The sequence below is a fragment of the Pongo abelii genome, chromosome 19 (assembly GCF_028885655.2).
Source record: "Pongo abelii isolate AG06213 chromosome 19, NHGRI_mPonAbe1-v2.0_pri, whole genome shotgun sequence".
NCBI lineage: Eukaryota > Metazoa > Chordata > Mammalia > Primates > Hominidae > Pongo > Pongo abelii.
This window is the reverse complement of record NC_072004.2, coordinates 81,612,560-81,636,414: the sequence shown is the minus strand read 5'-3', so window position 1 is coordinate 81,636,414 and position 23,855 is coordinate 81,612,560. Positions and strand designations below refer to the sequence as shown.

General features: G+C 43.6%; 1 protein-coding gene across 1 annotated transcript in view; it reads left to right on the top strand.

The window, feature by feature from the left end:
• The first annotated feature begins 14,277 nt into the window (after positions 1 to 14,277).
• Positions 14,278 to 23,855, top strand: part of APOH (apolipoprotein H) — a 34,129-nt gene continuing 24,551 nt past the window's right edge. The window contains exon 1 of the mRNA XM_024235201.3: positions 14,278 to 14,395. The gene's annotated coding sequence lies outside the window, so the exon portion shown is untranslated. The remainder of the gene's footprint in view (positions 14,396 to 23,855) is intronic.

Below are 23,855 nucleotides of genomic sequence, written 5' to 3'. Positions count from 1 at the left end.
ATTGAAGAAAGGGGGTTTCTAGTAGAAACAGAGACAGGAAAAAAGGCAGAAAGTAACTTCTGGATCAGGAGCTGAGCTGGCCTCTGGGCATGCCTGTCTCTTCTACTGCTTTTTTGCTCAACTACCCCATGCGTTAGCCCACATGGAAAAATGCTTCTGCTTTGTAACCTGCACTTTTTATGGGGCTTGTTCAGATAGTGCTGGTATAAAGGCTGAAACCCACATTGCTGTTGGGAACCACCTATGGGGTTTCCTTGAATTTGGTGCCACCGCACCTGCTCAGTGACCGTGCCTTGATGTGCTTTAGCTCAGCCATCCCTAAATTGCTATCCTGTCGCTTCAGTCCAAGTAGAAAGAAGCCAGTAATGAGTCCATCCTGATGAACAATTCAGGAAGGAACATTCTTTTCTTCCCCTGGTGAGACTTCATTGACTACCCAGGCAAGATGCAGCAGGAGCTCTGAATTACCGTGATCTTGTTAGCAGCTATGGCTTGCCATTGGTGGAGCATGTACATCTTGTGCTGAAGGATGCTGGGAGGGCAGAACTCTCATGAAAGGCTACTGGCCTAATTTTTTTTTTTTTTTTTGCCAATTCAAGAGAATTGTCTGTACAACTCTTAGTCTTAGTCTTACTTCTCCCGGACATTCAAGACTCTGATAGTAGGCTAACTCATTTTTTATTTGTAACTATCAAAGCCTGGTATAACTCAGTGAGAAAAAAAAAATCCTGGTTAGAAATGTTGCAAACAAACAAAAAAAATCTTCTCTAATATGTGACCAATCCCACAGTAGCCACAATGGCTTAGAAGGCATTTGAAGTCTCTTCTACAGCAGTCTCATGGGGCCTTTTTTATTGTATCAGAAGGATGAAAGATGGGTCAGCTCCTCCAGGATTCTTATCTTTTATTTCAGGAGTCTTCAGTTAAACCTGAGCTTCAGACCTTTTCCATGTAATTGGATCCAAATCAGGGACTTCAGTCTCTGTTTCCCACTTTTGAGTTTAGGAGAGCAAGCTCTAGGGCTGCATGAAACAAGAGGTCCTTTTACCAATAAAAGAGAGAGGCCAGGTGCAGTGGCTCATGCCTGTAATCCCAGCACTTTGGGAAGCTGAGGAGGGCAGACCACCTAAGGTCAGGAGTTCGAGACCAGCCCGGCCAGCATGGCAAAATCCCATCTCTACTAAAAATACAAAAAGTGGCTGGGCGTGGTGGCACACGCCTGTAGTTCCAGCTACTCAGGAGGCTGAGGCAGGAGAATCTCTTGAACCTGGGAGGTGGAGGTTGCAGTGAGCCGAGATCACTGCCACTGCACTCTAGCCTGGGCGACACAGCAAAACTCCATCACAAAACAAAACAAAACAAAACAAAAACACACACACACACAATAAAGATGGGACAAAAAGAAGTGTCTCGGTCTGTTCCTGCTGCCATAACACAAATACCTTGGATAGGTTCATTTATAAACAACAGGAATTCATTTCTCACAGTTCTGGAGGCTGGGAAGTTCAAGATCAAGGCACCTGCAGATTCAGTGTTTGGTGATGGCTGGTCTCTGATTCCAAGATGGAGTCTTGTCACTGAATCCTTACGTGGCAGAAGGCATGAATACTGACTACATCCTCTCATGGCAGAAAGGCTAACACTGGCTGAACTTTCTTCCTCAAACCCTTTTATAAGGGCATTCATTGCTTCATAAAGGTCCTGCCTCTTAATACTGTTGAATTGGGGATTAAGTTTTGATATGACTTTTTTTTTTTTTTTTGAGACAGATCCTCACTCTTTCAACCAGGCTGGAGTGCAGAGGCACGATCTCTGCTCTCTGCAACCTCCACCTCCCAGGTTCAAGTGATTCTCCTGCCTCAGCCTCCCGAGTAGCTGGGATTACAGGCAACTGCCAGCTAATTTTTTTGTATTTTTAGTAGAGATAGGGTTTCACCATGTTGGCCAGGCTGGTCTAGAACTCCTGACCTCAGGTGGTCCACCTGCCTCGGCCTCCCAAAGTGCTGGGATTACAGGTGTGAACAACTGCGCCGGACCTATGCCTTTTTTTTTTTTTTGAGACAGAGCCTTGGTCTGTCACCCAGGCTGGAGCGCAGTGGCGCAGTCTTGGCTCACTGCAACCTCCACCTCTGGGGTTCAAGTGCTTCTCCTGCCTCATCTTCCTGAGCAGCTGGGATTATTGGTACCCACCACCATGACCGACTAATTTTTGTATTTTTAGTAGAGACGGGGTTTCACCATGTTGGCCAGTCTGGTCTTGGACACCTGACCTCAGGTGATCTGCCCGCTTCAGCCTCCCAAAGTGCTGGGATTACAAGCATGAGCCATCTCACCGGGCCTTGACATGCATTTTGGAGGCACATAAACATTCAGCCATATCAGGAAGGTTCAGCAGTCCAAGTCCAAATTGGTTTCAGGCAATAGCAGCCCTGATGAATGTAATATTCCAGATGGATCAGTTGCACAGGCAACCTACAGCTTGTGTCTTGAGTCAACACATTTCTCATTTTAACCATTTCTCATGCAGATCTTTTTGAAATGCACTTCACACACTTTAATATGGAAAATTCAATCTATTTTCAATGGATTTTGTAATCATCATTACGGTATTCTTTATTCTAGTTACAAGCTCAGGAATTGTTGAAGTGTAGACCCATACACAAAACAGCCTCAGACCCTCAACTTTTATGACTAATCTTTATTGCTTTTTTTATTACAAAGTGATACAGTCTTAAATTTTTTTTAAGTTATGCATTTTTTTCTGTAGTTTTTACTATCTCCTTCTAGACTATTCGCCTGGCATGTTGTCACTTTTGTCTCTCTTTAATGTATTTCTAGCAGCATCCCTCTCATTTATAATCATTCATCTAGATTTTGCCTGGGAAACTGCACAATCAGGCTAATTACAATTGTGTGTGACGAATACCCTTAAGACAAACGCTTAGCCGACCAATATGACTGTTAGGATAGAACTTACTAGTGGATTTGGCATGAAGTTTACACTGTGGAATCAGATAGGCCCAAGTGTAAAGTGCCTCTTATTGGTATTGGGAGCTTCAACAAATGACCTTATCATCCTCAGTTTCCTCGGTGTACCTTCAGTTTCCTCAATGTAAAATTTAAAAAACAAGGCTGGGCACAGTGGGTCATGCCTATAATCCTAGCATCTTTTGGCCGAGGTAGGTGGATCACCTGCGGCCAGGAGTTCGAGACCAGCCTGGCCAACCAGGCGAAACCCCCATCTCTACTAAAAATACAAACATGACAGACGTGGTGGTGCGCATCTGTAATCCCAGCTACTGGGGAGGCTGAGACACGAGAATCGCTTGAACCCGGGAGGCAGAGGTTGCGGTGAGCCAAGATTGCACCACTACACTCCAGCCTGGGTGACAGAGTGAGACTCTGTCTCAAAATAAATAAATAAATAATAAACAAAACAAAACAGAACACCTAACTTGCATGGCTATTGTGAGGATTAAAGGGAATAGGATGTAAAACACTCATGACAGTGTTTGGCTCATGATGGTGACTCGAGGAACACTAGTTTCCTCTCTCATGCATCCCTCCCATGTATCAGGATATTGCGGCAGAATGTGTCTAGGACAATAGTTCTCAAACTTGAACTTGCATCAGAATCTCCTAGGGGACTTGTTAAAATATGGATTGCTGAGCTGGGCATGGTGGCTCATGCCTGTAATCCCAGCACTTTGGGAGGCCGAGGCTGGCAGATCACGAGGTCAGGAGATCGAGACCATCCTGGCCAACATGGTGAAACCCCGTCTCTACTAAAAATACAAAAATTAGCTGGGCGTGGTGGTGCACGCCTGTAGTCCCAGCTACTTGGGAGGCTGAGGCAGGAGAATCTCTTGAACCCAGCAGGCAGTGGTTGCAGTGAGCCGAGATCGAGCCACTGCACTCCAGCCTGATGACAGAGCAAGACTCTGTCTCAAAAAAATAATATATATCTATATCTATAGATATAGATATAGATATAGACAGATAGATAGATAGATAGATGTAGATTGCTGGACCACAACCCCAGAATATCTACTTCAGGAGGAGCAGGTTGGGTCCTGAAAAATGATGTTTCATAAAAAATGTCCAGGTTATACTAGTGATGGTGATGCTGCTGGTGATGTATGGTCTGGGGGCCATACATCGAGAACCGTCAGTCTAGGAGGTAGATATACTTGCATCCAAATTCCTGCTTGGCCCCTTGGCAGTTGTGTTAATTTGGGCAAGTTATTTAACTTTTCTGAGCCACAGTTTCCTAATCTGAAACAGGTGCGTGATAACTTTTGCCTGATAAAGTTGTAATGTGATGTGGCAGTTGGGAAAGATCTAGTACTTAATAAATCTTTTTTTTCTTTTTCTTTTTTTTTTTTTTTTAGATGGAGTCTCGCTTTGTCGCTGAGGCTGGAGTGAAGTGGCATGATCTTGGTTCACTGCAACCACTGCCCCCCCAGGTTCAAGCAATCCTCCTGCCGCAGCCTCCGGAGTAGCTGGGATTACAGGTGCCTGCCACCATGCCCGGCTAATTTTGTGTGTGTTTTTAGTAGAGACAGGATTAAGTCACGTTGGCCAGGCTGGTCTCAAACTCCTGGTCTCAAGCGATCCACCCACCTCGGCCTCCAAAAATGCTGGGATTACAGGCGTGAGACACTGTGCCTGGCCAATAAATCTTCATTAATCTCAGTGTTGCCTTCTTTGTGGCAGAGTCTTTTCCTGTTTAGCTTAAGGACTTGTAGTGTTCCAAGGAACTACAGCAACTAGATGATACTGTCCCTAAAATTATGTACATCTTGTCTTAGAACCTTTAAAATAAGACATCTGTCATTTGCTCAAGAAGGGCAATAATAAACTCTGTAGTAGGTAGCAAATTTTGATCCTGAGCACTTAGGATGCCAATTTCATTAACTTCCTAGCTGTTTATCTTCTGGGGCAATGAAGGATTAATTTAAAAAGTACTACATTCTGAAGACTGAAAAGGGCTTTATGGAAGAGCATATACAAGTTCCTGAGTACTTTCTCTATTGGGTATATGTGGGCTGTGGGCTGTGGGTTGAGAGCAGCTACCCAGATGCATAAAAGCATTCTCATAAGTTGCAAAGCAGGTGCAACGCTAATTGAATTTGTTCTGCTCAGATGACATACTCTCCAGGAAAGAAGAAAAAATGTTTTCCTGCTTTGAAATTGGTTTGCTGGTGTTCTGTCAAATGAAAGCCTTATAATAAAGGCATCAACTTTAATTATTCATTTCTATTTGCTTAAAGAAATATTCTTATGTGACATACATATGTTCATACATTTCCTTGTTGTAACAACATGAACTAAATAAGTCACTTTCACACATAAATGAAACTCCATGAATTATTATTGCTAACGCACGTCCTCTATATTATTCAGCTGGAGAAAAGGTAATGTTTGTGTAATGGGGAAGAATTACAGAGCGAAAGATGAGGATCTTTTTAGTGCTTTTTTTAGGTAGACAGGAAAAAAGGCACAGGCTACCATCTGCTATTACTGATGATATTACTGAGGAATTGATACATTTCTATCTATCGGGATTTATTAATGTACAACTGGTTCTACAACTTTATTTGTTCAGTCTACATAACCAAAATGAGGCTTCAAGTCCGGAAGTTCACTGTTACTCAAGGCAAACATATTAGGGTCTGTTCTGCCATCTGGTGTTCTTTGAAGGAAATATCCACAGCGGCATTATGAGATAAATAGCCAGTGTTGCCTATGTTGGTGGTGGGTGTTACAACCTCGATGAAAAGCAATTCCAGAATCTCTGTCAAATTCCAATAGGAGATAATTTGAGAATATATATTAAGAAGAAAAATACACATACCCTTGGAGTACCAATTTCACATTTATGAATTCATCTTTTGGATATATTTATACATGTGCACAAAGAAATGTATATAAAAATATTCCTAGCAGCACTGTTGGTAATAGCAGAAGACTGGAAACAAGCTAAACATCCATGAGTAGGGTACTGGTTAAATAAATCGTGACATATTCCTGCAATGGATGTGGTATAGCATGTTGTTGTTTGAAAAATAAGTCAAATCTATATTTACAGATATGAAATGATCACCAAGACTCACACATACACACACACACACACACACACACATATATATTTTTTAGATAGAGTCTCACTCTGTCACCCAGGCTAGAGTGCACTGGTGCGATCTTGGCTCACTGCATCCTCTGCCACCCTGGTTCAAGTGATTCTCCTGGCTCAGCCTCCCGAGTAGCTGGGACTACAGATGCACGCCACCACACCCGGGTAATTTTTGTATTTTTGATAGAGACAGAGTTTCGCCATGTTGGCCAGGCTGGTCTCGAACTCCTGACTTCAGGTGATCTGCCTACCTCAGCCGCCCAAAGTGCTGGGATTACAAGCATGAGCCACCACACCTGGCACCAAAACACATTGTTAAGTGAAATAAACATGATCAAGAACAACGTGTATCAGTAGGGTGTAGTGGCTCACACCTGTAGTTCCAGCACTTTGGGAGGCCAAGGGGGGGGGGGGGCGAATAACCTGAGGTCAGGAGTTCGAGACCAGCCTGGCATCAACATGGCAAAACCCCATCTCTACCAGAAATACAAAAACTAGCCAGTCATGGTGGCATGCGCTTGCAGTCTCAACTACCCTGGAGGTTGATGCAGGAGAATCACTTGAACCCAGGAGGCAGAGGTTTCAGTGAGTCAAGATCATGCCACTGCACTCCAGCCTCGGCAACAGAGCAAGACTATCTCAAAGAGAGAGAGAGAGAAAAAATAACAACATGTGTAAAATGCTGAAATTTGTATTAAAATATTCATAATGCAGAGGATATTTCTAGAAGGTTTAATCAAAAATAAAATTTGAAGGCCTCCCCACAACCATAGGAATGGACTTCCTCCTTGGCCAGGACACCTACAATTTAGCCTGAAAGACTTGTTCAGGCCATGATGGGGAAGTGGGGCTCAGATATGCCTCATTATACCCCTTCAGCATTAACATCAATGCTGATGTTAATATGATGTTAAGTCTGATATGAAACATTTACAATCTAGTCTCACTGAAGCCTGTTACTGCTACTTGGAGGCTTCATCTGCATGATAAAACTTTGGTCTCCACAACCCTTTATCTTTTTTTTTTTTTTTTTGAGATGTGAACTTGCTCTGTCACCCAGGCTGGAGTGTAGTGGCACAATCTCGGCTTACTGCAACCTCTGCCTCCCGGGTTCAAGCGATTCTGTTGTCTCAGCCTCCCAAATGGCTGGGATTACAGGCACCCACCACCATGCCTGGCTAATTTTTGTATCTATTAGTAAAGACAGGGTTTTGCCGTGTTGGCCAGGTTGGTCTTGATCGCAGGTGATCCACCTGCCTCGGCCTCCCAAGGTGTTGGGATTACAGGCATGAGCCATCGTGCCTGGCTTCATAATCCCTTATCTTAATCACAGTATGTTTAAATCTACCTATGACCTGAAAGCACCCCCTCATCTGCCACTGCTTCAACTTGTCCCACCCTTCCAGATCGAACCAATGTAAATCTTACATGTATTGATTGGTGTATTGTGTCTCCCTAAAATGTATGAAAGCAAGCTGCACCCCCAACCCCACCCCCTGCTGACCACCTTGGGCACATGTCATCAGGACCTCCTGAGGCTGTGTCAGTTGCATCCTTAACTTTGGCAAAAAAAAAAAAACTTTCTAAATTTGTTGAGATTTGACTCCGATACTTTTTGGTTAACAAAGGATACTCAAGAAAGTGGTTGGCCGGGTGCAGTGGCTCACGCCTGTAATCCCGGCACTTTGGGAGGCTGAGGTGGGCGGATCACGAGGTCAGGAGATCGAGACCATCCTGGCTAACAAGGTGAAACCCTGTCTCTACTAAAAATACAAAAAAATTAGCCGGGCGTGGTGGCGGGCACCTGTAGTCCCAGCTACTCAGGAGGCTGAGGCCGGAGAATGGCGTGAACCCAGGAGGTGGAGCTTGCAGGGAGCCGAGATTGCACCATTGCACTCCAGCCTGGGTGACAGAGTGAGACTCTGTCTCAAAAAAAAAAAAGTGGTAACAGTGATTGACTTTGAGGACAAGAACCAAGGTGATCACCAATGAGAAGGTAACTTATCACTCACTATTTACATATTGTACTGTAGAAGTAATTTTCTTTTTTCTTGTTTTTTTTTTTTTTTTTTTTTTTGAGACAGAGTCTCACTCTTGTTTCCCAGGCTGGAGTGCAATGGCACGACCTCTACTCACTGTAACCTCTGTCTCTTGGGTTCAAGTGATTCTTCTGCATCAGCCTCCCAAGTAGCTGGGATTACAGGCTCCTGCCATCACGCCCAGCTAATTGTTTGGTATTTTTAGTAGAGATGGGGTTTCATCATGTTGGCCAGGCTGGTCTCAAACCCGTGACCTCAGGTGATCCACCTGCCTTGGCCTCCCAAAGTGCTGGGATTACAGGCATGAGCCATCACACCCGGCCTAGAAATACTTTTTAACATATGCTTGTATTACCAAACCCTAACATGTATGCTTGGATGATGATGAACTAAGCTGACTTGAAGCCTCATTCTGGTTATACAGACTAAATAAATAAAATTGTACAACATTGTGTGTGTGTGTTTTTGTTTTTACAGAGTTTTACTCTTGTTGTCCAGGCTGGAGTGCAATGGCACAATCTCAGCTCATTGCAACCTCCACCTTCTGGGTTCAAGCGATTCTCCTGCCTCAGCCTCCCACATATCTGAGGTTACAGGTGCCTGCCCCCACGCCCAGCTAATTTTTGTAGTTTTAGTAAAGATGGGGTTTCACCATGTTGGCCAGACTGGTCTCGAACTCCTGACCTCAGGTGATCCACCCATCTTGGCCTCCTAAAGTGCTGGGATTACAGGTATGAGCCACAACACCTGGCCAGAACTTTAATACATCTCTATAATAGATAGAGATGTTTCAGCAGTATTGCCTAACACATGTTAAAAAGTTCAAATAACTTTTAAAAACTAGTGTCCTGCTGTAGTTCTAGATTGTCATGACTATTACCAACAAATTCACTGAAAAATTTTTTTTAAAGAAAATCAAGAGAATTCATCCCAGTAAACAGTTTGTAAACCAGGGAGATGCAGTCTTTGGTACAAAACAAAGGTGCATTCTGAGAGAATAAAGAGAGAAGTTATCTTTTATAGAGAAAGTTCCCTCCCAGGTTCCCACTCTGGTCTGCTTATGCAAATGAAAGATGCAAATTTATGTAGTTCTGATTGGTCAACACTTGCTGAGTTCCAGTTGGTTGATGCAGATCACAGTCTATTGGCTGATTTAGATGATGCAAGTAGAAATAGACAATTCACACTACTATATGGCCCAAATGTTAAATACGTATAATTCAAGACAAAAATTTTTCTCTTATGTCCATTGCTGTGATCTAGTGTCAGCCATGGTCTTTTGTTCAAATAACATGAAATGAGGGCATAAGTTTTTTTTTTTTTTTTTTGAGACAATCTCACTCTGTCGCCCAGGCTGGAGTGCAGTGGCACAATCTCGGCTCACTGCCACCTCCACCTCCTGGGTTCAAGTGATTCTCATGCCTCAGCCTCCTAATTAGCTGGGATTACAGGCATGTGCCACCATGCCTGGGTAATTTTTTGTACTTTTTAGTAGAGACTGGGTTTTGTCATGTTGGCCAGGCTGATCTTGAACTCCTGGCCTCAAGTGATCCACCGTCCTTGGCCTCCCAAAGTGCTAGGATTACAGGCGTGAGCCTCCATGCCTAGCTGAGATTTTTATATTTATCATGCTGATTTTGATAAATACATCTCAGGGACTAACATCTACATGTGGAAGAAAAGGAGGGTCAGGAGGTATAGTAGCTTCTTCCCCTATTTACAGCCACATGAAGCTCTATCTTGCTACTAGCTGAAGACAAGCAGTAAATAATAAACTGCATTGGCTTATTTTGAAAAATGACTTTGAGAAAGGTTAAGAAACACTATTCAGTGGCAATCTTATCTTTTAACTGAGGCTTTGCACGCAGATGCTGCTGAGGCCTCAAGAGATGTGATAAGATAACAAGATTAACTTTGGTTATGTAGGGGAAGAAAAATAATTCTCTTTCTACCCTCCATAGTTCTTAACTGGGACTCCCTGAGCAGATTAACAAGAGAAAAACAAACCAAAGTTTATTAGCGTGTATACCTCATGTACGCATGGAAGAAAACCATGCAGATATGCATAAACCTCCAGAGTAGATCTCCAAGGAAGAGTTTAATCTTCAGGTTTAAATGCTGCCCTTTTTATTAAACAAAGAAAGAAAGGTGTGGGGAAAGACCCCATGGTCTTTCAAGATGGCCAGAAAAAGCACTGAAAAACAAGGGTCGGTTTTGTTGTTTTGTTTTTTTTTTTTTTTGAGATGGAGTCTCACTCTGTCGCCCAGGCTGGAGTGCAATGGCGGGATCTTGGCTCACTGAAAGCTCCGCCTCCTGGGTTCAAGGGATTCTCCTGCCTCAGCTTTCCGAGTAGCTGGGATTACAAGGATGCGCCACTGCACCAGGCTAATTTTTGTATTTTTAGTAGAGACAGGGTTTCACTATGTTGGCCAGGCTGGTCCTGAACCCCTGATCTCAGGTGATCCACCCGCCTTGGCCTCCCAAAGTGCTGGGAGTACAGGCGTGAGCCACCACTGCGCCTGGCCAAGGGTCAGGTTTGTTATGCAGAGTTAAGTCCAGGCCTTCTCCATTCTTTAGGAGTTTCTAGTGATTTTCTTTATAGATGTAAATTTCCTTACAAAACAGCAACTTTTCTGAAATACTCCTGTGTCCGCAGTTTCTCAAAATACCAGCTTGAAATAACACATACATAAAAGGGACATATTTTGGGGTAGCATATTCTGGTCTCCTGCAGTCATATTTGGGGGTGGTGTGTCCTGAGACCCATCAGTCACCTTTTCTAAATCTTTTCCAATTCTGCCTTCTCTCTCTTTGGGCCATCACACTGGCTCTCCTTCCATACTTTGACTTTTTTGTTACAGCTGCCACTGAGGCCTAGAACTCCCTTCAAGGTATTCCTCCTGGGCCAGGTGCGGTGGCTCATGCCTGTAATCCCAGCACTTTGGGAGGCCGAGGCAGGCGGATCAGTTGACCTGTAATTCCAACTACTCGGGAGGCTGAGGCAGGAGAATCGCTTCAACCAGGAATTGGAGGTTGCAGTGAGCAGAGATCGTGCCACTGCACTCCAGCCTGGGTGACAAGAGCAAGACTCCATCTCAAAAAAATAAAAAGATATCCCGGCCAGGCACGGTGGCTCACGCCTGTAATCCCAGCACTTTGGGAGGCCGAGTCAGGCAGATCACAAAGTCAGGAGATTGAGACCATCCTGGCCAACATGGTGAAACCCTATCTCTACTAAAAATGCAAAAGTTAGCTGGGCGTGGTGGTGTGTGCCTGTAATCCCAGCTACTCGAGAGGCTGAGGCAGGAGAATTGCTTGAACCAGGAATTGGAGGTTGCAGTGAGCAGAGATCGCACCACTGCCCTCCAGACTGGGTAACAGAGCAAGACTCTGCCAAAAAAAAAAAAAAAAAAAAAAAATCCCTTCTGTTTCAAACAAAATGCTTACCTTTTGAATGCTACTCTATCTGCTATATATATGTCATCTGATTAAATTAATTCATTAATATTACAATATGAATGAGGCTTAACTTTTCCAGGACATATTTATATTTGTATTTTCTTTTTTTCTTTTATTTTTTTGAAACGGAGTCTTACTCTTTTGCCCAGGCTGGAGTGCAGTGGCATGATCTCTGCTCACTGCAACCTCTGCCTCCTGGTTTCAAGCTGATTCTCCTGCCTCAGCTTCCCTCAGCCTCCTGAGTAGCTGGGATTACCGGTGCCCACCACCACACCCAGCTAATTTTTGTATTTTTAGTAAAGATGGGGTTTTACTATCTTGGCCAGGCTGGTCTTGAACTCTTGACCTTGTGATCCACCCGCCTCCGCCTCTCAAAGTGCTGGGATTACAGGCATGAGCCACTGCACCTGGCCTTTTTTTTTTTTAAGGTAGGGTCTTGCTCTGTCACCCAGGCTGGAGTATGGTGGCACTATCACGGCTCACTGCAGCCTTGAATCGGGATCATGCAATTCTCTCACCTCAGCCTCCTGGTTAGTTGGGACCACAGGTGCATGCCATCATGCCTGGCTAATTTTTTTCTTTTGCAGTTTTTTTGTGGAGATGGAGTTTTGCCATGTTGCCCAGACTGTATCTGTATTTTCCAAAGAGAATTTTATTAGCGGAAGTGAACTTCCAGTTGGCAAGTGTTGCCAGGGAAATGGCTCTGAGCAACGACATTACTTCACTCCTTGCTTCCCTTATCAGTCAGTTAATAGCTATTTCTGGAGCATTGACTGTGTCAGGCACTGGTCTACGCGCTGGGGATGCAGCCAGTAAAGACAGAGTCAGCCCCTGAGGGGCATGTATTGTGTTGGATCTTTATTGGCTGTAATAAGGTTGGCACCATGTCTGAGAGGCTGAAAAAGAGACCCGGAGCCAGTGAGCAAGACATAGGGTTTATTGAGGACTTCTACATGGAGTGGTCCAGGGGCGGTGGGCTGGACAGGAGAACCATGACCTGCCACCACACCCGGCTAATTTTTGTATTTTTTGTAGAGACGGGGTTTTGCCATGTTGCCCAGGCTAGTCTTGAACCCCTGAGCTCAAGTGATCCATCAGCCTCAGCCTCAGCCTCCTCAAATGCTAGGATGACAGAGGTGAGCCACCGCGCCTGGCCTGCCCTGCTCATTTTTCTACATAGCGCTTACCTTAACCCTTCATCTATTTGTTTATTATTTATTTTTGTCTTTCTTCTCGCACTATGATGTCAGCAACTTCAGGGTAGAGATTTTGCCTGCTGTGTTCACAACTGTGCCAGCACATGGTTGACCTTGAAGAACAGTCCTGGAGTAAATGAGTACTTGGATGAAAAGTAGGAAAAGGGAGAGCGCTGCTGATACAGGTCAGCAGAGCCAGATCATGCAGGGCCTGGCAGACCAGGATGGGGAGTTTGCATTTTGTTCTAATTTTTTTTTTTTTTTTTTTTTGTTTGGAGACAGAGTCTCACTCTGTCACCCAGGCTGGGGTGCAGTGGCGTGATCTCGGCTCACTGCAAGCTCCGCCTCCCGGGTTCACACCATTCTCTTGCCTCAGCTCCCCGAGCAGCTGGGACTACAGGCGCCCACCACCATGACCAGCTAATTTTTTGTATTTTTTTAGTAGAGACAGGGTTTCACCGTGTTAGCCAGGATGGTCTCGATCTCCTGACCTCATGATCCGCCTGCCTCGGCCTCCCAAAGTGCTGGGATTACAGGCGTGAGCCACTATGCCTGGCCTTTGTTCTAATTTTAATGCGGAGCCATGGAGCGTCTAAGCAGAAGAGTGACCCAATCTGTTATTTTAGGATGATCACTCAGTTGAACTTCCAGGGCCTAGAACTTGATGTTATGATTGACAGGATGCACATCACTTTTTGAAGAAACCCACTTCATTGCTGAAAGTCTTTAATTATTAAACATTAGGGAAGGCGCCGTGGCTCACACCTGTAATCCCAGCACTTTGGAAGGCTGAGATAGGCAGATTGCTTGAGCTCAGAAGTTCAAGATTAGCCTGGGCAACATGGTGAAAACTGTCTTTACAAAAAAATACAAAAATTAGCCAGGCGTGGTGGCAAGCACCTGTAGTCCCAACTACTTGGGGTGGGGGCTGAGGCAGGAGGATCGTTTGAACCCCAGAAGCCGAGGCTGCAGTGAACTGAGATTGTGTCACTGTACTCCAGCCTGGAGGACAAAGTGAGACCCTGTCTCAAAAGAAAAAAAAAAGAAAAAGAAAAAGAAAAAAAACCCATTTTTTCACACATTGAATCTTTTTTTCTTCTCTGTAACTGGTACCCATTAACCCAAAGTCTGTGCTCAGAATCCACTGAAAACATATTTAAAACTCCTTCCACATAATGGTTTTTGAAATTTTTGGAGACTTTCTTAGTCTTCTCCAGGGTAGGCTTTCATGATACTTTGACTTATCTTGTTACATGACTTTCAGAGTTTTCATTGTCCTTCAGAGAGGTCTGGCTTTTCAGTATGCTCCTGAAGAACTGCCAGACTTTGGTCTGACCAACACAGTACAAAGCAGTAATTGTGTTCAAGACTGGAGTTTTCTGTGTCTGAACACAGCCTAATTCAATTACACTTCAGCTGTGTCACTAGCAGGTCAGGCTAAACTTGTGGTTGATGGAAACATCTGGAACTTCTTCAAGCTGATGCTGCTTCCTCCTCCACTTCACCTGCATGCTGAGATTTGCAGTGATCTTGTGAAATGTATCCTGTGGTTTCCTGCTGAAGTGGTAAGGTTTTTGAGATCAACTCTGTCTGCATTCTCTCAGTTGCGTAACATCTGAAAATTTGTAGTTTTGTTCTTATACTTTTTTTTTTTTTTTTGAGATGGAGTCTTACTCTCTCACCCAGGCTGGAGTGCAATGGTGCCATCTCAGCTCACTGCAACCTCTGCCTCCCAGGTTCAAGCAATTCTCTGCCTCAGCCTCCCGAATAGCTGAGATTACAGGTGCCTACGACCACGCCCAGCTAATTTTTGTAGTTTTAGTAGAGACAGGGTTTCACCATCTTGGCCAGGCTGGTCTTGAACTCCTGACCTCGTGATCCACCCACCTCGGCCTCCCAAAGTGCTGGGATTACAGGCGTGAACCACCACGCCTGGCCCTTGTTTTTATTCTTTATCCAATTTGTTGAAGATATTGAACAGAATAGGACTGAGGAAAGAATTCTATAGTCTTGTTTTTTTTTTTACACAGAGTCTCACTCTGTTGCCCATGCTGGTGTGCAGTGGTGTGATCTCAGCTCACTGCAACCTCCACCTTTAGGTTCAAGAGATTCTTATGCCTCGGCCTCCTGAGTAGCTGGCATTACAGGCATGCGCCACTACACCCAGTTAATTTTTTGTACTTTTAGGAGAGATGGGGTTTCATAATGTTGGCCAGGCTGGTCTTGAACTCCTGACCTCAGGTGATCCACCTGCTTCGGCCTCCCAAAGTACTGGGATTACAGGCATAAGCTGCTGCATCTAGCCTATTGTCTTATTCTTGAAATTTTTTCTTTTTCTTTTTCTTTTCCAAGACGGAGTCTTGCTCTGTTGCCCAGGCTGGAGTGCAGTGGCGTGATCTCTGCTCACTGCATCCTCTGCCTCCCAGGTTCAAGCAGTTCTCCTGACTCAGCCTCCTGAGTAGCTGGGATTACAGGTGCCCACCACCATACCGGGCTGATTTTTGTATTTTTAGTAGAAACGGGATTTCACCATGTTGGGCAGGCTGGTCTCAAACTCCTGACCTCAGGTGATCCCCCCGCCTCGGCCTCCCAAAGTGCTGGGATTACAGGCGTGAGCCAGTGCGCCTGGCTTGAAATTTTTTCTTAACTGTCAGCTTTTAAAATAATGAACTGGGGGGAAGAGGAGTATATTTGTGTGTATGTAGTGTGAGTTTCCTTAGCTGTGGAATATTGGCAGACAGACAAAAGTGAAGATTTTTGAATAGAGCAAGTAGATGAAGGGGACATGCCATGTTGAAGAAAATTAATGAGAGAACACATAGAAACAAAGGGGAAAGCATAGATATTCTTGACAGATTAAATAATAAGTTGAATTTCCTTCGATCTAGGAGACAAGGGCAGTCATCTGTCAAGCTCCTTGATGTATTTGTGCTTGTTCACATGTCTAGACATTGTGAACCCAGAAAATCTGAGGCAGGTCTCAGTTAATTTAGAAAGTTTATTTTGCCAAGGTTGAGGATGCGCCCATGACACAGCCTCAGGAAGTCCTGACGACATGTGCCCAAGGTGGTCGGGGCACAGCTTGGCTTTATACATTTTAGGGAGACATGAGACATTGATCGCTTTATGTAAGAAGTACATTGGTTTGGTCTGGGAAGGCAGGACAACTTGAAGCAAAGGCAGGAAGACTCAAAGCAGAGAGGTTACATTCTTTTGAGTTTCTGATTAGTTTTTCCAAAGGAGGCAATCAGATGTGCATCTATCTCAGTGAGCAGAGGGGTGACTTTGAATAGAATGGGGGGCAAGTTTGCCCTAAGCAGTTTCCAGCTTGAGGTTTCCTTAGTGATTTTAGGGGCTGAAGATATTTTACTTTCACAATATCATAAGACTGCTTCTTAAGATCCACGGTCCTCTTGAAGAGGCCAGTGTGAATCAACATCGGTGGGTGTTCATACTCACTTTAAACTTAAAGATTTAGGCCAGGTGGGGTGGCTCAAGCCTGTAATCTCAGCACTTTGGGAGGCTGAGGCCGGCAGATTGCTTGAGGCCAGGAGTTCAAGACCAGCCTGGGCAACATGGCAAAACCCAGTTTCTACCAAAAAAAAAAAAAAAAAAACCAAAAAAACAAAAAACAAACAAAACAAAACAAAACAAAAATTAGCTAGGCATGGTGGCTTGCACCTGTAGTCCCAGCTACTCGGGAGGCTGAGGTGGGAGGATCACTTGAGTCTGAGAGGTTGAGGATACAGTGAATGGAGCTCATCCCACTGTACTCCAGTCCGGGTGACAGAGTGAGACCCCGTTTCAAAAATAAATATAAATAAATAAATTTAAAGATTTAAGCTTAAGGCCGGGCACAGTGGCTCACACCTGTAATCCTAGAACTTTGGGAGGCTGAGGTGGGTGGATCACAAGATCAGGAGTTTGAGACCAGCCTGACCAACATGGTGAAACCCCATCTCTACTAAAAATACAAAAATTAGCCAGGTGTGGTAGGGCATGCCTGTAATCCCAGCTACTCAGGAGGCTGAGGTAGGAGAATCGCTTTCATCTGGGAGGCGGAGGTTGCAGTGAGCCGAGATCGTGTCACTGCACTCCAGCCTGGGTGACAGAGCGAGACTCCATCTAAAAAAAAAAAAAAAAAAAAAAAAGATTTAAGCTTGAAACAAAAAGCAATAGATGATATTTGTGGGACATTCATGCCTCTACTCTCTTAAAAAATAATGAATCATTCCCCAAGTCCTCATTTTACTTTCATATAATCTAGACCTATGGCAGCTAATAAACCTCTGTGGAGTTTGGGTGTTTCATGTTATAGCTATTGAACAGAACTTTTCATATGCAGTTTGTACAAGCAGCTGTCAAATCACTTAGAAGTACCATATCCCAATCCACAGTTCTGTATCTTACTCCCAAGGATGCCAGTAGATAACTCATCAAATGCTTTGCTAAAAGAGGGATATACATTGTAGCTAAAGTGTTCCCCTTTTCTACTAACCTAATAACAATGTCAAAAAACATAATTGGATTTAATTTGTTGAAACCTTCAAATGTTTGAAGAGAGTTCATGTTATTTTTCAGTCATCATTTCACATTCATCTACATACCCATAAACCATTTGTTTAACAATTCATACCAATGGGCTGTGGATTTATGTCAAACTTACTGAGATTTGGCTGTCAGAATCTATTGCTTTTCCTACTGTGTCTTCAGGCATCTTTGTGTTCCTCGTTTTTGAAAATTTTTTTTCTCTCTTCGTGAAATAATACAAACACATTACATAAAATTTGGAAACAGAGAAAACAAGAAAAAAAAATCTCCTTCTAACTCAAATACTCAATATTTTGGTACACTAACTTCCAACATTTTTTCTAGATATATTCTTTTTTAAAAATTTTTTAGGCTGGGCATGGTGGCTCACGCCTGTAATCCCAGCACTTTGGGAGGCCGAGGCGAGCGGATCACAAGGTCAAGAGATCGAGATCATCTGGCCAACATGGTGAAACCCCGTCTCTACTAAAAATACAAAAATTAGCCGGGTGTGGTGGCACACGCCTGTAGTCCCAGCTACTTGGGAGGCTGAGGCAGGAGAATCTCTTGAACTGGGGAGGCTGAGGTTGCAGTGAGCCGAGATCACACCACTGCACTCCAGCCTGGCAACAGAGAGAGACTCCATCTCAAAAAAAAAAAATATATATTTATGTTAAATTCCAGGGTACATGTGCAGAATGTGCAGGTTTATGTATGTGGGTATATATTCTTAACAGTATCACAGTGTTGTACATGTATTTTTTTTTGAGACAGGTTTTAGCTCTGTTGCCCAGGCTGGAGTGCAGTTGTGTGATCTCAGCTGACTGCAACCTCTGCCTCTGGGTTCAAGTGGTCCTCCTGCCTCAGCCTGTTGAGTAGCTGGGACTACAAGCACGTGCCACCATGCCTGGCTAATTTTTGTATTTTTGGTAGAGATGGGGTTTCACTACGTTGCCCGGGATGGCCTCAAACTCTTGAGCTCAAGTGATCTGTCAGCCTCAGCCTCCCAAAGGGCTGAGATTACAGGCGTGAGCCACCTCACCCAGCCAATTGTACATGAATTTTGAAATAAAATTTTCGTGTTATTAGATTATCCTCCTTACCATCCTATATTGTAAATATTGTTGATAGTGAAGTTCCCAGGGTCACAATTACACGTTTTAACAACTTGGAATATATTTTCCTGGGTTTCTAGCCCCTAAATTCATTTTGGACAGCTAGTTTCTTGTATTATTTTCTAGCTGGACTTTTATTCCATCTTCATGATATCCATTTTAATTTTTCAGTGTGAGTGTAATTTCCTTTTTCTTTTTTTGCTAGATAGGTCTTTTAGTCTGTTCTTGGGTTGCTGTGAAGAAATATCTGAGACTAGAACATTTACAGAGAAAAGAGTTTTAATTGGCTTATGGTTCTGCAGGCTGTTTACACAGCCAGCATTTGCTGGGCTTCTGGAGAGGCCTCCAGGAACTTTTATTCATGGTAGAAGGTGAAGAGGGAGCAGGGAGCAAGAGAAGGAGCTGGGAGGAGGTGCCACACACTTAAACAACCAGATCTCACGAGGACTCACTCACATGCGCCAAGGAAATGGTGCTACTCCATTCCTGAGAAATCTGCCCATAATCCATTCACCTCTCACCAGGTCACACCTTCAACCCTAGGAATTACACTTCAGCATGAGATTTGGGGGCACAAATATTCAAACTCTACCAATAAGTCAGAAGAAAACTAACAACTAAATAATCAGTCTCTCTCTTTGTCAGCTTTTAACCTTATGTTATGTTTAGAAACTTCATCCTTGTAAATTGAAACAAAAATTGGGCTAATCTTTCAGGAAGCCAACTAGGCAATATGTTTGAAGATTCTTAAATGTTTTACCCTTTGCTTAAGTAATTCCACATCTAGGACTCTATCCTAAGGAAACAATTTATTCAAAAATTTTATAAAAGGGCCAAGTGAGGTGGCTTATGCCTATAATCCCAGCACTTTGGGAGGCTGAGGTGGGCGGATCACTTGAGGCCAGGAGTCCGAGACCAGTCTGGCCAACATGGTGAAACCCTGCTTTTGAAAAATACAAAAAATTAGCCAGGTATGGGTGGTGGGCACCTGTAATCCCAGTTACTTGGGAGGCTGAGACAGGAGAACAGCTTGAACCCAGGAGGCGGAAGTTGCAGTGAATAAGATAGCACCATTGCACCTGCACTCCAGCCTGGGCGACAGAGCAAGACTCTGTTTCAGTGAAAAAAAATTTGTAAAATAATCTTGGTTGCTCTGCCTATGGGGAAGCCATTCTCTTACTCCTTTACTTTCCTAATAAACTTACTTTCCCTTAAAAAAAAAAAGAATCTTAACTGTACCTTTATTCATAATGGTGAAAGATAGCACCCAAATATCCCAAAGTAAAGAAATGGTCAAAATAGAGAGCATCTACATAATGTAAGATTGTGTAGTCACTAAAGAAAAAAGCAAGCTTTGAAGACACAAATAATAATCTGGAAAAGTGCTCATGATATGAAAATAAAATATACAACAATATACGGAATATGATTCCAATTCTGATTATGACATATACAAATGCTGAAAAGAAATAACCCTACATGGTGAAATTATAGGATTTTTAGTCATTTCCTGTTTGCTTTCCAGATTGATTTAAATGATACTGTATTACTCTCATAATGAGAAAAGTATAATTCCATATGTACAAACCATCTTCCTCATGAAATACAATAACTCTTCCTTCCTCTTTCCATCCTGACTTCTACACTTTATTGTCTGCATTTTTTTTGATCTTTATCTCATCTTGGATTTAGTTTAGTCAGCTGAGCTCCTGACATTTTATGGACTTGGTTTATACTGTACTTGGTTTTTTGTTTTTTTTTTTGAGACAGAGTCTTACTCTGTCGCCTAGGCTGGAGTGCAATGGCACTATTGCTGCTCATTGCAACCTCCACTTCCTGGGCTCAAGCGATTCTCCTGCCTCAGCCTCCTGAGTAGCTGGGATTACAGACGTGCACCGCCACGCCTGGCTAATTTTTTTTTATTTTTAGTAGAGACGGGGTTTCTTCATATTGACCAGGCTGGTCTCGAACTCCTGGTCTCATGTGATCCACCTGCCTCAGCCTCCCAAAGTGCTGGGATTACAGGCGTGAGCCACTGCCTCCAGCCTCTATGCTGTACTTCTAATTCATCCCATGTAATATTCCCCTTCCTCCATCCTTTTTTTTTTTTTCTTTCCCAACCTGAGCTCATCAGAAAAACTTCCTGGGAAGTCATATTAGTTTCTCTCGCTGCCTCCTTATCTTCTTCTGCACCAGATCGTCAGCAAATGCATTTCCAGCATCTTATTATCAGGCTCTCATCTGTTAAACCTCCTTCTCTTTTAGCTTTCTGGTGATGAGATCATCCCCATAACTTCTTTCTAATTCTCACAATATGTTTTTCTAAATAGTCTGTGACACTTGTGTGAATGCAGTGGTGCGATCTCAGCTCACTGCAACCTCCACCTCCCGGGTTCAAGTGATTCTCCTGCTTCAGTCTCCTGAGTAGCTAGCACTTCAGGTGCGCACCACCATGCCCAGCTAATTTTCGTATTTTTAGTTGAGACAGGGTTTCACCTTGTTGGCCAGGCTGGTCTCCAACTCCTGACCTCATGTGATCTGCCTGCCTTGACCTCCCAAAATGCTGAGATTACAGGTGTGAGCCCCCGTGCCCGGCCTCAGTGTTCTCTTCTTTGTATTCCAAAGCATCATGGCCTTTTTGTCTCAAACTTGTCCTAACTCAGAACTTCTTGTGAAGCAGAAAAATGAAGTGAGCTGGGGGGCTGATACCAGACTCTCACACTGGGACCAGACAGAGGGCTGAGATGATCCAGCCAGCTGAACAGCTGACTCTGGAAGGACTGGCTGCAATTTGTGGTGGTCACTGGCTGAGAGTTGGGTGACATAATGACCCTACTGAATGTCGTGGAAGCATCTATATTATTTTCTATACCAAGATAAGTTGGGGAGACTTACAATTTTGCTACTCATAGGGACTAAAACCGGGTAAGCAGTATCATTATGGGGCGCTCATTTAACCTGCATGAACCACATGCCTACCTTTGTGTGATTTTGTGTAGGAATTTTAAATTCTTTGGAATAAGACATCAGAGGCATTTATATTAATGACAAGAAGAATGTTAATGAGAACTAACTTTCATTAAACACTCATTATAGTATCACCACTTAGGGTTATTTCTTTCAGCATTTGTATATGTCATAATCAAAATTGGAATCATATTCAGTATATAATTATGTATTTTATTTTCATGCCATAAGCACTTTCCAAGATCATTATCTGTGTTTTCAAAGATTGCTTTTTTCTTTAATGACTACATAATCTTATATCATGGAGATGCTCTCTATTTTAACCATTCCTTTGCTTTGGGATATTTTGGTGCTTACTTTCACCATTATGAATAAAGCTACAGTTAAGTATCCTGCCTGCATTCTAATTGAATCCTGACTACACCCATTTGAAGGGGGATTTGTTTATTTATTTATTTGTTTATTTATTTATTTATTTATTGAGACAAAGTCTCGCTCTGTTGTCAGGCTGGAGTGCAGTGGCGCGATCTCAGCTCACTGCAACCTCCGCCTCCCAGGTTCAAGCGATTCTCCTGCCTCAGCCTCTTGAGTAGCTGAAACTACAGGTGTGTGTCACCACGTCCAGCTAATTTTTGTATTTTTAGTAGAGATGGGGTTTCACCGTGTTGGCCAGGATGGTCTCCATCTCTTGACCTCGTGACCCCCACGTTTGTCTCACAAAGTGCCGGGATTATAGGCGTGAGCCACCTGCACCCGGCTGGGGGCTTTATTATCTCCATTTTAGACATGAAAACTTGACTAGAGAATGTTACTTGCCCAAGATGACACAGCTACTAAGAGGTAGAGCCAGGACTCCACCTCAAGTATACCGTGATTAAAACCTCTGTCCTTACCCATGACACCATGGTCTTGCCACGGTGATGAACTTGCCCCCATTCTCTGATGGGGTCACTCTATGAAGAGCCAGACACTATGCTCCTTTTTCTATTTGGTGCACATCATCCTCCACAGACTCAATATCACAATTATATCTAAGCACCTTTCTCCAAATCCAATCTAACACGTAACATATGGGTTGGTGAATTTGCCTAGCAAAATTCCTGTCAGTTTCTAAGTAATGACCTTGGCCCCTAGCTAGGACTCCGTTCCTCTGGCATTTCAGGCCTTGATTTCGGGGAAAAGGGGAAGGAAATTCCTTCCCTCTAACGCATGCTTCACAAGAGCAGCACATGTTCTGTTTCATCAGGATGGCCAATTTCATATTGTTCATCTCATAGATGAACACCACAGAAGATGCCATTGGTTTGGAGAGTGGAATGAATGGAAGATGAGTTTATGTGGCAGCATACTACAGTTTTTCTTCTTCCAGTCTCTTTCTCCCTGCACTACTCTCTGATCCCAGTGTGTCTTCTACACAGCTATCGATATACTTTCTAAAATACAAACCTGATCCTGTTCCTCCCCTTCACCGCCTTCAAGATAAGTTCTAATTCCTAAATGTGGCTTACAAGAGCCTTTGCCAGCTGGGCGCGGTGGCTCATGCTTGTAATCCCAGCTCTTTGGGAGGCCAAGGCAAGCGGATCACTTGTGGCCAGGAGTTCGAGACCAGCCTGGCCAAGATGGCAAAACCCCATCTCTACTAAAAATACAAAAATTAGGCCCAGTGTTGTAGCTCCATAGCTAAGGTTCTCTCCTTTCATAGTGGTGGACCGTGTTTGACTCCTGGCTTAGAGAATGGGTACTTTCTGGTTAATATCTGTGTGACTTTTGGGGCTAGGTATGGTGGCTCACGCCTGTAATCCCAGCAATTTGGGAGGCCAAGGCAGGCAGATCACTTGAGGTCAGGAGTTTGAGACCAGTTTGGCCAACATGGTGAAACCCTATCTCTACAAAAAATACAAAAATTAGCCAGGTGTGCTGGCATGCCTGTAGTCCCAGCTACTCAGGAGGCTAAGGCAGCAGAATTGCTTGAACCCAGAAGGCAGAGGTTGCAGTGAGCCAAGATCACACCACTGCATTCTAGCCTGGGCAACAGAGTGAGACACTGTCTCAAAACAAAACAAAACAAAACAAAACAAAAAAACAAAAAAAAGAGCCTTCGTCATCTAGTTCCTACCCACTCTCCAGCTTTGTTTCCTGCTATTCCTTACCTGAAATATTCTGCACCAGCAACACTCAACAATTTGCAACTGTTGGGTGCATGATGCTGTTTTATGCCTCTGCTCTTTGGCAACAACCTGGAACAGCCTCATCATTGCCACTACATCCTTATGTGCGGGGATACACATGCACCTGACACTTTCTTCTATGATTGTAATTGTAGCATTGTACCTCAGTCTTAGTAAACTGCAAACTCCTTATAGCCAATAGTCAACTCTTCTTTATTTCTGAAATTCCGCTATCAACCACAAAT